This window comes from Budorcas taxicolor, chromosome 9, assembly GCF_023091745.1.
Source record: "Budorcas taxicolor isolate Tak-1 chromosome 9, Takin1.1, whole genome shotgun sequence".
Taxonomy (NCBI): domain Eukaryota; kingdom Metazoa; phylum Chordata; class Mammalia; order Artiodactyla; family Bovidae; genus Budorcas; species Budorcas taxicolor.
In genome coordinates this window covers 24500683-24515137 of record NC_068918.1, presented here as the reverse complement: position 1 = coordinate 24515137, position 14455 = coordinate 24500683, and the positions used below count along the sequence as shown (strand labels likewise).

The window sequence follows — 14455 nt, the reverse complement described above, 5'->3', positions numbered from 1 at the left end:
CCACTCAAAGTAAATTGTGCTCTGATTTTCACTGGTAGCTTTTATTTTGAGGAAAATTTATCTCAGGTATTTGATTGTGGGACATTTTGATAAACTGAGGAGGTTTAAAAAAAATGGAACTTGGATTGTAATTTCTGACCTTACAAATGATTTGCTGTATTATTAATTAAAAATTATAGCCAATAAGTCTGGTATTCAAAGTTAACTATCCTAATATTGGGAATAATCACTAAACTTAGTGTTAGGTTGATTTCATTTCTTCACTGAATATGGATACAAATTTGTAGTTCTGGTTTATAGGTAGGATAAAGTAAGGTGATAAATATAAACAGCACTAGTAAAGCTTTGCTTTATGAAGAGGAATTTTAAAAAGCAGTAAAGATTACTAGAACAAAGCCCCTAACTTGATTTTCTTGCAAAGCCTTCCTAGAAACACGAACTTGCTTTGGACTGACTGACAGTGCTTTTCCTATTTTGCAAACTGCTTTGTTCAACTTGTTCTTTTGTTTGTTTGGTTTGGTTCTGGTGGCAGGGTTGAGTCCAGTTTAGCCTATGACCATGACAGCAAAACACTTAAATTCAGAATTTTTTTTTCTGCTGGAATATCTGTTTCAGATTGGCAGTTGACAGTTCTCATTTCCTTTGGTTAAAAGTGGTTAAGTGAATGGCTTCCGTTTTAAGGGCACTTGAATTATTGGGGGAAAAAAAAGCAAATACAGCAAAATACTTAAATTCAGAATTTTTTTTCTGCTGGAATATCTATTTCAAATTGGCAGTTGACAGTTCTCATTTCCTTTGGTTAAAAGTGATTAAGTGAATAGCTTCCATTTTAAGGGCACTTGAATTATTGAAAAAAAAAAAAAAAAGCAAACAGGTGAGATTCTTCATCTCATTGTACTTGTACTGATTTTCAGTGCAGAATTGTGAATCCTGAACTTTGAAGTCTAAAAAAATTAACTAGATATGGATACTCAGGAACTTCTGTCTTATTCTGAAGGCTTGTGGGAAGTGTGAGTAGTTGTAGAAGACAGCCTCCCATATGCAGTTTGTACCATATGCTCCTTCTTCTCTCCTCCAGGTAGAGTTTCTTCTCTGGCTTAACCAGTGGTAAATTTCTGATGAAGTCACTAGATAGCTTCTTTTACCATGCAAAAGCTTTTAAGTTTAATTAGGTCCCATTAGTTATTTTTGTTTTTATTTTCATTACTCTGGGAGATGGGTCTGAAAAGATATTGCTGTGATTTATGTCACAGAGTGTTCTGCCTATGTTTTCCTCTAAGAGTTTCATAGTATCTGGTCTTGCATGTAGGATCTTTAATCTGTTTAGAATTTATTTTTCTGTATGGTGTTAAAATATGTTCTAATTTCATTCTTTTCCAGATAGATAGCTGTCCAATTTCCCCAGCATCATTTATTGAAGGGAATTTTCTCCCATTGGGTAGTTGTGCCTACTTTGTCATAGATTAATTGACCGTAGGTGTTTATTTCTGAACTATCGTGTTCTGCTCTGTATTTCTATGTTTGTGCCAGTGAGTGCATGCATGCTAAATGTCTTATGTAGTGTTTGACTCTTCATGATTCTATGGACCATAGCTTACCAGACTCCTGTCTCCATGGGATTCCTCAGGCAAGAACACTGGAGTGGGTTGCCATGCCCTCTTCCAGGGGATCTTCCTGACCCAGGGATCGAAACTGCATCTCTTGCATCTCCTACATTGGCATGTGGAAGCCCCTTTTGTGCCAGTATCATACTGTTTTAATGACTGAAGTTTTCATCAGATTTATCTGTGTTGAGAAAGCTGTTACTTTTTCTGTGATGTAGCTATGCCTAGAATCTCACACATTACTTCTATGTGAAAAGATAATTAAAAATAATTCAATTAATGTTTTCATTTTCTGGAGGATAGAGGGAATGAAAAGTGCCCACTAAACTGAGAAGAATCTGGGGATCAAAAAATGAGTCAGACAGGTGCATATAATCAATGGATCTGTTTATTATAGGGTAATTAACTCATAGGGTGGGTAGAGATCTGGAGGAAATCATCCAGAAGCATTCACAGCTGCACTCCATACCACTGAGGGGCCATTGAGCCACCTTATAGTTAACCTAGGATATGAGGGTTCATGCTAAGAAACAGGATGTGCATTACTAAGTCAAGATTTATGAATGGATACCTAGTCTGAAGCTGCAATACTTTGGTCACCTGATGTGAAAAGCCGACTCATTGGAAAAGACCCTGATGCTGGGAAAGATCGAAGGCAAAAGGAGAAGGGGGTGACAGAGAATGAAATGGTTAGGTAGAATCACTAGCTCAATGGACACGAACTTGAGCAGATTCCAGGAGATAGTGGAGGACAGGGCAACCTGGCTTGCAGGTCGCAAAGAATTGGACACAGCTTAGCAACTAAATGACAACAACACATGGTCTGTGGGCCCTGGGAATACTGTCTTCTTCATTGTATTTGGACTAACAGAGCGTAAAGGCCACTTTGTCCTAATGATTATTAAACAATATCTATTAACTACAAAGCCTCTGATGACAGAGATGTGATTTACCACACAATATAGTCCTGGGTAGCATCTACGAAAGGACAGGAGGATCTGTATGTGCCCAAGATGGCATCAGTTATGCTAACAGCCATACAATTTCAACCATATTTCAAAGGAAATTTGGTAATACAGAAAAAATGGATTCCTTATGCTCACATTCTGCCATGAATACTCTAAATGGGAAGCTATACACCTCGGTAGCATAATAAAGAAATGGTGCCTTAAAAAAGTCACCATATAACTGAAGGAGAATATTACTTCAATAATTTTCAAGTTTACAAAAGAAATACGACATCGTTATATGAAATAGCGCAACTGTGGAACTCATCAATTACTAGTTGCATTCACATCCACAATTTGTATTTTACAGAATGATCAGATGCACACCAGCTCATTCGTTCTTAAAATGACCCTATTTATAAGTGCCTACTGTATGCTGAGCCCTGCTAGACATATAAACAAGATAAAGTGTTGGCTTTCATCCTTTTAACAGCTGTTCTTGATTTTCACGGAGTGTTAAAAAGTCTGCGGTATTAATAGGAGAACAGTTGCATGAAGGGGTAGGAGGCAGCCCAGGTCAAGCTAGGGTAGCTGGTGTCTCTCTACTAGCTGCGGTTGGGATGTGGTCCCGCCCACCAGGTCTGCTGTTGATTCTGTAGTACATCCTCATAAAAGACCAGGACTTGGCGAAATTTGGCCAATTTGTGGGGGTTAATGCATTGTCTCCCAAATATCAAAAATAAGGTATACATTTATAAAATGAATGGCTTGGTGATTCTTCTTTTTTTTTCTGATTTGAAAATTGAATGGACATTCCAATTGCTGAAATTGTTGAAAATTTCAGAAAATGTAAAGAAGAAAATAAAAATCGTTTGTAGCTAGGACCAGATCAAGACATTACAAAAAGAATAGACAAATATAGCACCCTCAACCCACACTGTATTTCAAAATAAAAACAATACTAAACTGTGCAATAAATGTAAAGAAGTCCAGCTATGTTACAATTTTTGCATGATGACTAATTCTTTGTCTTATTTAATCATGAAGTTTTTTTTCAGAAAAACTTTTTTTACTACCTCTGCTCTCATGGTATCTTAGCCACCTTCTGAGTGACCCAGTGCTGCCTCTCTGTTCTACTACCTAGAAATAACCATTCTTTCTATTATGGTGTATATTCTTCTAGAGTTTTCTTATATAGATAAGAGCAAATTTTCTAATTCAGTTTGGGTACTGAATATGTAACTTTTTATCTTGATTTTTCACTCACCATATCATGAAGATATTCCCATGCCATCAAGAAGTTTTTGAAGAAACTTTCAATATGTAATATGACTGTGTAAGTCATGGCTCTATTGAAGGAGTTGCTGATAGATTCTGATTTTATAAATTTGCTTAAATAAGGTTCTCTGAACAGCCTGCTGTATATATCTTTTAATCCATTTCTGATTTTTATTTGTGTTAAACTTAGATCTGGTTTGGGCTTCCCAGGTGGCTTAGCAGTAAAGAACCCACCTGCTAGTACTGGAGATGCAGATTCTATCCCTGGTTTGGGAAGAGCCCCTGGAGAAGGAAATGGCAATCCACTCCAATATTCTTGCCTGGGAAATCCCATGGCAAGAGGAGACTTGCAGGCTACAGTCCATGAGGTCACAAAGAGTTGGACACAATGGAGCGTGCGTGCGCGCGCGCACACACACACAGATCTGGTTTATATGCTTGCCAGCAAATCTGTCTCTTGGTACCTTTGATGATCCAGAGTGGTATTATTTTTAAAAGGAACGATAAACAACTTTTCTCACTTGATAGAAAAGATGGTATCTTGTTTTATTTTACACTTATTTGATTAGTAATGGAATAAATGTTTGCATATATTTATTGGCCAACTTTTCATTTCTGCCCATGTCCTTTAAACATTTTTCTCTCATGACTATCAAAATTTTTGTAACTGCTATGTCTCTATTAAGGATATCAAACATTTTTTTGTGTTTGTTGGAAATATTTTATCTGTTTTTCTTGCCTTTAAATTTATGGCATATTTGATACAAAAAGACATGTTTAAATTTTATCAATATATCTGTATTTCTGAATTTATTCATTATTTAGAGAGCCCTTCCCATCCTGAGATCTAAAATCCAAGTAGGTTTTCTTCTAGGCATTAAAAAACTATTTCTCCGTTTTGTTTTTAAACTTCTACTTCCTCTGACTGATTTCTGTTTTATAGAAGGTATTGTTTATTTCCACTTACTAGGTATTTGAAGTGCTCAGTTCTTGGGTTTGGGAGATAAAATAAGATGATCTTAAAAGTCAGCTGAATGGATCATCTTTTTGCATCCTCCTTTTGGTCTTTTGGCATTGTGTGCTGGACATCAGAGCATGTATGAACTTTCCATCTACTCCCCAAAACATTCCCTTTTTTCCTTCTTTGCATCTATGTTCCTCTTGACCTCTCATCTTCCCCTAATTAGCATTTGAAAAATACAAAATCTGTCGTCTTCTCAGCCAGACAGGTATGAAGACCTTGGTCACAGAGAAATCAAATTAGGAAATTTGATTACTTATCAGATAATATGCCTTTTTGACCGAGAGAAATTGCTGACTTTTGTAGATGTTAGAAATATCTCCTAGTCAGCTCCATGTATTTTTCTGTGAGAGCAATTTTTAATGGAATGGTTTAAGGTTGTTTTTGAATGCAGTGAAGAGACAGTCAGTAGTGAAAAAATTTTAAAGCTAACATGGTACAGAGAGAAATTCAATTTCTTATTTTGAGATTAATTGATAGCCTTTCCAGGAGTCATCCATATTTCTGAAGAGTATTTTAGTTACATTAGCTTCATCCTTCTACAATCTATATGAGAATGATAAGATTTTTGCAGATGGCATTGGGCCATACTTCATTTTTGGTCAAATCACATCATAATGATGCCACTTATTCATCCATAAAAGCTTATGGAAGTGCACTGAACATCTGCACATAATGCAGCCATTCATGCAAAAAAAGCCAAGAACCCTGTTTATCTCAAGGGATCTGTGAACTCTCTCGTCCTGCTCAGTCTGCCTCAGGAGTCTTAACTGTCCAGGGAGAGAAGTGCCAGCAGCCCATTAGCCTGATGATCCAATCCACAGAAACATGCTCTCTGCCCTCCCACATGCCTGGCTTGAGCTGGGGAACAGCCAATATTCATTTAGTTCTTATGGAGCCCATCAGCATCATCTTCATTCTTTATTCCTCCATCCTCAAAACACTGCCTGGACATATGGCTCCCCATGGTAATCTTTACCCTTAATCGTGTGTCGTGCATAGCTTTTAGCCAAAGCAAATTTAAACTTTTTGAAATTAGAGCAGTTCCTTAGTCAGACATTGTTACAAAAGTACTAGTTCAATGAAAAAGCAGCCATGAAGTTTAAAGACTGCAGCCATGAAATTTAAAAGATGCTTGCTTCTCAGAAGAAAAGCTATGACAAGCCTAGACAGTGTATTAAAAAGCAGAGACATCATTTTGCCAACAAAGTTCTGTATAGTCAAAGCTATGGTTTTTCCAGTAGTCATGTATGGATGTGAGAGTTGGACCATAAAGGAGGCTGAGCACTGAAGAATTGATGCTTTTGAACTGTGGTATTGGAGAAGACTCTTGAGAGGTCTTTGGATGGCAAAAAGATCAAACCAGTCAGTCCTAAAGGAAATCAACCCTGATTATTCATTGAAAGGACTGATGTTGAATCTCCAATACTTTGGCCATCTGATGTGAAGAGCTGACTCAATGGAAAAGACCCCAATGCTGGGAAAGATTGAAGGCAGGAGGGGAAGGGGATGACAGAGAATGAGATGGTTGGATGGCATTATCAACTCAATGGACATGAGTTTGAGCAGACTCTGGGAGATAGTGAAGGAGGGGGGAAGCCTGGTGTGCAGCAGTCCATGGGGTCACAAAAACATGGACACAACTAAGTGACTGAACAACAACAAACCAAATGTTTTGCTAAATACCAGTGAAGACCTTTGAGAATTCCATTCAAATTTAAGTTCAGTGAAGGGAAGTTTTCTTGTACATCTAGTGCCTAGAACCTGACACATGATACACGGCTGGTGCTAAATAAATGTTTGTTGAATGAATGAAACAGTAGATGGATGATGAATTTGTATTTTTCACATATACAAAAGGAAACATATTTAAGTTCTGGTTTAGAAATGACCAAATACTTTTAATTGGACATTTTGATAGATTGAATAGATTGTCTTGTATAGAAAAGAGAGTACATATTTTTTTACATTCCACAAAAGGAGGCAGATTACTATTGAATAAATTTTAAATGAAATATCAATGTAGGAAAGTTCATTAATGCCATTTCCCATTTTGGAGAAACAGGTGTTCTCCATGGCTGAGAGAACATTAAAAAGACTATCCAAACACCATACCAAACAATAAACCACGCATATCAATTTTCTTTATATTTTTAGTGTGTATATAATTATCTATTCCACAAGATTTTTTTTCTGGGATCTTCACATTTAAGATAAGAATATAAAAACTTTGTGTTTATATTTTTTAATGAAGAGTTCAAAGAAAACATTTGTGTTGAATCTGCAGTGATTGTAATGCAGTTTTTTTACAATTCAAGAGAGATTAGTGCAAATGCAAAAACTTGCACAGTTGTGCTATATAAAAAGAACCTCTTTCTTTCCAATTTAAATAATGGTTTTCCAAGATCTAATTAGACCTATCTCAGGTGACTAATTGCTGTACAAGACATATGAAAAAATATAACCTTTTTCATGAGGCAAGAATTGCTAAACTATGTGGAAGAAAAGTTGTAAGAGATAAGAATAAAGTAGTATCAGAGAACTTAAAAATATTTGGCAGCTGTTCCTACAACTCCAAAGATGGTATCATTAAATCCGTTTTATATTATTGCAGTTATTTGTGCTTTTTCAACATTACTTCATCTCTTTACACTTCCCCACGGCTATGAAGTGAGGCTTATGCAATGTTGACACCTCTGCACACAATATCCAGATTCTACCCAGTAAATCTACCAGCATACCTACAACATGCTAATTCATTCGGAAGGACACAGAACCATATGTGAAATGCGGTGAGACTGTTTTAAATGACATCCAGAGAGGTTTAGTTTTATATCAGTTGAAACTCAGCATAAAATAGTTTAGGATGATCTTTCAGGGCTCCACCACATCAAAATTTCCTTCACAGTGGAATATCTGAATCCCTGTGAGTGTGTAGGCTCAGGCATGTCTGAAGAGGTTAAGATACCTCTTCCAGCAAACCCAGAACCATGAAAAACCCAAAGAATAATGAAAAGAGGACTATTCCTGAGATTCTATCACTGTGGACATAGTGAACTTTATAGTCATCACAATAACATCATAGGATGTAGTGGCCTGGATGCAGGAGGTTCTGGTTGATTCTGGGCTGGTTCCCATGGCAACCTCCCAGAAGCTGTGGTCCCTGGATGGGTCTCATCCAGGAGGCTAGGAAGCCAGCTGGGTTGAGAGTGGGAGCATGCAATGCTCCTCTGGTGAGAAGTCCTGGCACCTTTATTCTGGATATAATCTAAAGGCATGCTTTCCAGATGTTGAGAGAGTATCATAGAGAAAACCCAAATCATAACTCAGTTTTCTTATCTGTAAAATGGAGATAATCATAGGGCCTATTACTATGATAATTAAATAAGTTCAGATACATAAAGTCCTTAATGTTACTATTTGCACCTAACTTTATATTAATGACTTTGCAATTATTTTTCTTAAAGAAGGCATTCCAAGTTGTTTAAAGCTTCACATCCCACAGAACCTGGATCTGCCCTGTCTGGCAGATGGAAGTGAGAAAAGCAAAGTCAGTGCTCCCATACGGGAGGTGAGGTAGGAGAGGCTCAGGACTTGTCCAACATGAGCATCTACATTCATAAAATGGGGAGGGTGATGTCTTGGCCACCTCACAGGGACAGTGTGAGGCTCAGATGAAGAAGGCATGTGAAAGTAACTTTAAAATGTAAATCACTAGGAAATAATAGCAAATGCAACAACTGACAAAGGATTAATTTCCAAAAAATACAAGCAGCTCATACAACTCAATACCAGAAAAACAAACAACCCAGTCAAAAAGTGGGAAAAAGATCTAAACATATTTCTTCAAAGAAGACATACAAATGGCTAACAAACACATGAAAAGATGCTCAACATCACTCATTATTAGAGAAATTCTAATCAAAACTACAATGAGATAGCACCTCACACCAGTCAGAATGGCCCTCATCAAAAAGTCTACAAATAATAAATTCTGGAAAGGGTGTGGAGAAAAGGGAACACTCTTGCACTGTTGGTGGGAATGTAAATTGATACAGCCACTATGGAAGGTACTATGGAAATTCCTTAAAAAACTAGGAATAAAATTGCCATATGACCCAGCAGTCCCACTCCTAGGCATATACCCTGAGGAAACCAAAATTGAAAGAGATACATATATCCCATTGTTCACTGCAGCACTGTTTACAGTAGCTAGAGCGTGGAAGTTACCTAGATGTCCATCGAGAGATGAATGGATAAAGAAGTTGTGGTATATATACACGATGGAATATTACTCAGCCATAAAAAGGAACACATTTGATTCAGTTCTAATGAGGTGGATGAACCTAGAACGTATTATACAGAGTGAAGTGAATCAGAAAGATAAATACCATATTCTAACACATATACAGAATCTAGAAAAATGCTACTGAAGAATTTATTTACAGGGCAACAGTGGAGAAACAGACAAAGAGAATAGACTTATAGACTTATGTGGGGAGAGGGGAGGGGAGGGTGAGATGTATGGAAAGAGTAACATGGAAACTTACACTACCGTATGTAAAACAGATAGCCAATGGGAATTTGCTGTATGGCTCAGGAAACTCAAACAGGGGCTCTGTATCAACCTAGAGGGGTGGGATGGGGAGGGAGATGGGAGAGAGTTTCAAAAGGGAGGGAATATATGTATACCTATGGCTGGTTCATGTTGAGGTTTGACAGAAAACAGCAAAATTCTGTAAAGCAATTATCCTTCAATAAAAAATGAATTAGTTAAAAAATTTTAAAAATGTAAATCACTAAGTTATCATTATCATTGTTATTATTCGGCAGTGTTTGTATGCAAGTCTCTGTAGTCTGCAAAGGCAGTAGGCAGTCTGGATAAATGTGCACCAGGTCACCTTTAATTCATTACATTTTTACTGAGCATTTATTTCTTCTTGAAAGATGGTGCTCACACAGATATCTAGAGTGTACTGTTTTGAAGTTTTTATTTTTATTCACTTCAGATCTTGAAATTGAGTAGTCCTTCTAGATGTTCTTGTGGAGGTAATATCACCTGAAACTTTGGGGATTCTAGTTAGCATCCCGAGTTTCTATTTTATCACAGTGAGTTTTAGTTGAAGGTGTTTTTTGAACTGTAGGTATTTTGCTGATTGTCTGAAACCTAAATCTTATGAAATATGCTAACCATTCATTTGGAAAGCAAAGTTCAAATTGTCCTAGCTTCTTTCCTATCATCACCTCAAATCCAGGTAAACTCAATTCAAAATTCGTCCAAGAAATATTTAGAGTGTCTGCTGGTTCTAGTTGCTAGGGGCATACGAAATAAAATAAGATAGGGTCCTTGCTCTCTGGAAGCTCAAAGCCTAACATGGAGAAACAGACACACATGGAACATTTAAGCAACTTGATGGACATCAGGACAGAGGTATTTATTCACAAGGGTTAGCACCCGACTAGAGAGGTGTCATCTACATTAGGCAGGTGGGTGTGAGGGGAGTTCCCAGAGCAGATGACACGGAGAGAAAATGTAAATGTGACTAGAAGATGGCCAGGAAAGGCATGGAGGGACCACGATAGTGTGGTTCCCATGCGTGTGTCTGCCCGGTGCTGAATTGTGGAGCAGAGCCAGAACAGGGGCTTGGCCACAGGGAAGTCTTCAGTGTGATGCTTAGGAGCTTGAGTGATCTTCTAGAAATCTTGGGAGCCACTGAAAGGTGTTTTCCCTGTCCTTGTCAGTGAAACCACTTTTCTCCTGGTTGTATAGATTGAAGGTATGTTGTCTTTTTTTAAAAATCTATTTTTCTTGAAGTGTAGTTGCTTTATAATGTTGTGCTAGTTTCTGCTGTACAGTAAAGTGTGTATTCCCTCTCTGTTGGATTTCCTTCCCATTTAGGCACCACAGAGCACGGAGTAGAATGCCCTGAGTTATACAGTAGGTTCTCATTAGTTGTCTATTTTATACATAGTATCAATCATCTATATATCATAATGTGTATATTATCGCTGCTGTTTTCCAAACCATTTACTAATTCTCCTTTAATTTGTTCTTCATGGTGTCTCTAGACTAGGTATCTTTGCCCTGTTTTAGTCTCATTTTTCTGAGTCTTCCCTGAAGGGGAATGAATCTGTCTGCAATGCGGGATACCCAAGTTTGACCCCTGGGTCAGGAAGATCCCCTGGAGATGGAAATGGCAACCCAATCCAGTTTTCTTGCCTGGAGAATCTCATGGATAGAGGAGCCTGGCTGGCTATAGTCCATGGGGTCTCAGAGTCAGACGCGACTGAGGGGCTAACCTTTTCACTTTTCCTGTGCAGGGTCCACTGTGGGGCTCCCCTAAATGCACTCCCTGCCTCCCCTCCCCTCCAGTCTGTTCACTGTCTTAACCCTGGCAAGTTCATCTACTTAAATCACTTGGGCTGCAGAAAGCTTTAGCATCTTTCTGTGACTCATGGTATTCTGCCAAATACAATAAATAAACAAATTCCAACTTGTGTTGGAATTAACTATAAACCTCCTCCCTTGACTCCCCAAGCCCGTGGTACAGCAACAACCAATGAATCATCTACCCTCAACTTCCCTTCTCCCCAAACCCACCCTCTCATCTGGCCAGGGTTGTCGTGTTCCTCCCAGCTCTGTCACCAAGCCACCTTTGTGTCCCCTCTGTAGGAATCACTACTTCCTCTCGATTTCAGTTGCTGCTTCTGCTATGTACATACCTGGCCCATCTTGACCCATATATGCTGCCTGAAAGTGTTAACTATTATTTAAGTTATTTTACAATTATATTTATTTCTTCAAATTTTAAGCTCCTTGAGGGGAAAATTTGTGAGATAATCCATCAAGCACTCAGCATAATGCCTAGCTCATAGTAGGCTCAAAAAATTATAATTATTGGTATAACCACTTTGGGTGTGTGTTTTTTTCTTTTTAGGATATGGCTTCTTTGCATCCATAGAGCATTTAGTAAAAGAGGCCCACACACAGATGTGCTGTCCAGACCGAACGGCTGGCTCAGTTCTGTATATGTCTGGCCAAATGTTGAGAGGACAATGAAAAGATTTTGCCCTTGCAATTGTAAATCTTATAAAGTGTTTGATTCCAGGCATGCTCTTAGATAGAACTTTCTTATTGTTAAAATATATCTATTATTTTTAAAAATTCGACACTTAATTGTGGAAATTTCCAAGGATGTGAAGTATACACAATAGAAAGTAAATTTTCTTCCATGCCCACCTTCCCCTCAATTCATCCCCAGAAGTAACTCCTGAGATGAATAAATCTTTAACCACTCTGTTTCATGTATGATAAAATGACGATGACTTTAAGGCACTGTAGATTTATGCAGAATCATCAAAAAATATGTTCATTATTCTCTTAATTCTTGAAACATTTTATTTATTGTTGCTGTTCTGTCGCTAAGTCATATCTGACTCTTTTCAACTCTATAAACTGCAGCACGCCAGGCTTCCCTGTCCTTCACTATCTCCTGGAGTTTGCTCAGATTCGTGTCCATTGAGTTGGTGATGCTATCTAACTGTCTCATCCTCTGCTGCCCCCTTCTCTTTTTTCCCTTCAGTCTTTCCCAGCATCAAGGTCTTTTCTAATGAGTCAGCTCTTTGCATCAGGTGTCCAAAGTATTGGAGCTTCAGCTTCACCCTCAGTCCTTCCAAATACTGGAGTGGGTTGCCATTTTCTACTCCAAGGGATCGTCCTGACACAGGGATTGAACCCATGCCTCTTGTGTCTCCTGCAGCGACAGGCGGATTCTTTACCAACTGTGCCACCTGGGAAGGTTTTATTTATTAATAAGCTTATTTATTAACATTTATTAATTCAGCAGCACATGTGCATTGACCACTTACTATGTGTTGCACCCTATGCTGGGCCAGCCACCAGCTATGACCCCCATGCTTGTAGTGACTCTAGAGTAATACCATTCGTTATTGGTGCTAAAGGCCACTTTAGCCATTGTAAACTGGAGCTCATCCTTTCTCATATTGTACACTGAATATAACTCCCTCCTCTAACTTTACTGATTCTCATGATTTTATAATGTGCTTCTGATTCTTTACCTGTTGTACTATATTGCTATGTAACACATGACCACAAATTTAGTGACTTAAAACAGGACTCATTTATTATCTTGCATTTCTGTGGTCAGTAGTTCAGGTGTGCGTTAACTGGGTCCCCTACTCAGGGTTTCACTAGATCAGGCTGAAGTTATCACCTACAGAGTCCTCTTCTCAGAATATGCTTGGCAATTCAGTTCTCACAAGACAGGATTGATATCCTTGTTTATTGTTAGCTGTTGGCCGAAGGGACCACTTGCAGCAATTAGAGATTGGCTCCACTCCCTATAGTCTCCATAGCCCTTTTCACAGCATGGATATTTGCTTTCTTCTAAGACAGCTGGGGAGCATCTCTCTGACTTCTAATCCTTTCTGTTCTGCTATGATAGACATATAACTGTAACCTAAGGGGAGTGACTGTCCCATCACAGTCACTTGCACTCATGGGAAGAGATGGGTGTACATGCCAGAGAGCCAGTGTTCTGGTGGGTGCTTTAATATTTTGCCTACAATACCCATGTATGACATTGATATGTTAAGGTCAAGATTTAATTTAGTTCCAAGTTAGATTTGTGAAAATGAAGCAGAGGCTAGACTCTGAGAAGGTTAATTGCAAGACTGCTACCCTTACTTGGCATTCACGGGAGGCTGGGCTGGATGGGCCATCGCCTTGACCTTATGAGAGCATTTTAATGTTCTGCTGAAATAGTCCAAGGATAAAAATTTAGCTCACAGTTCAGAAAAGGATAAGGGAACCTTTTCTGGAATTTACTTAAGAGGAGCAGAATTTAAACTTATATTTAATGCTCGTGACAGACCTGATTAGACCTAAGCAGATGGCCAGTGACAACTGCAGATGGTGACAGCCTCAGTTTAAAAAGTGTACTTATTTCTGTGGGGAATAACAATCTTTAATATTTTGCTTTCACTGTCCAAATTCCTTCTGGAGTTGGTTTTGTAGTTTTCCTCAGAATTTAGCTCTTCTGCTAATGTTTTCGTCTCGGTTAATAGGAATCAAAGACTTATATGAAGAATTTCAGACGGCACTCTGATAATTACTGAGTATGCCACATAGTAAAACTTAAAATACTGATCACCCTTAAGACTGTGTGTTCTCAGGACTTCCCTGGCAGTGGTCAAGACTCTGTGCTTGTAATGCAGGAGGCACGGGTTTGAACCCTGGTCGGGGAACTAAGATCTTACATGCCTGCCACCTATGTGTCCAAGAGGGAAAAAGAACTATGTGTTCTCATGGCACTTATGTGCTGTGCTGATCATTTCCTATAGGTATAGTTATTTAATAGCTTCCTTGGTGGCTCAGTGGTATAAGATTCCCCCTGCAATGCAGGAGATGCAGGGGGACTCAGGTTCAATCTCTGGGTCATGAAGATCCCCTGGAGAAGGAAATGGCAACCCGCTCTAGTATTCTTGCCTGGAGAATCCTGTGGTCAGAGGAGCCTGGTGGGCTACAGTCCGCTGGGCTGCAAAAGAGTCGGACATGACTGAGCAACTAAACAATGACCACAACA

At 38.6% G+C, this 14455-nt stretch overlaps 1 protein-coding gene across 1 annotated transcript in view; it reads left to right on the top strand.

Moving 5' to 3' along the window:
* Positions 1-14455, top strand: part of SLC35F1 (solute carrier family 35 member F1) — a 407863-nt gene that overhangs the window by 85467 nt on the left and 307941 nt on the right. The window lies entirely within an intron of this gene.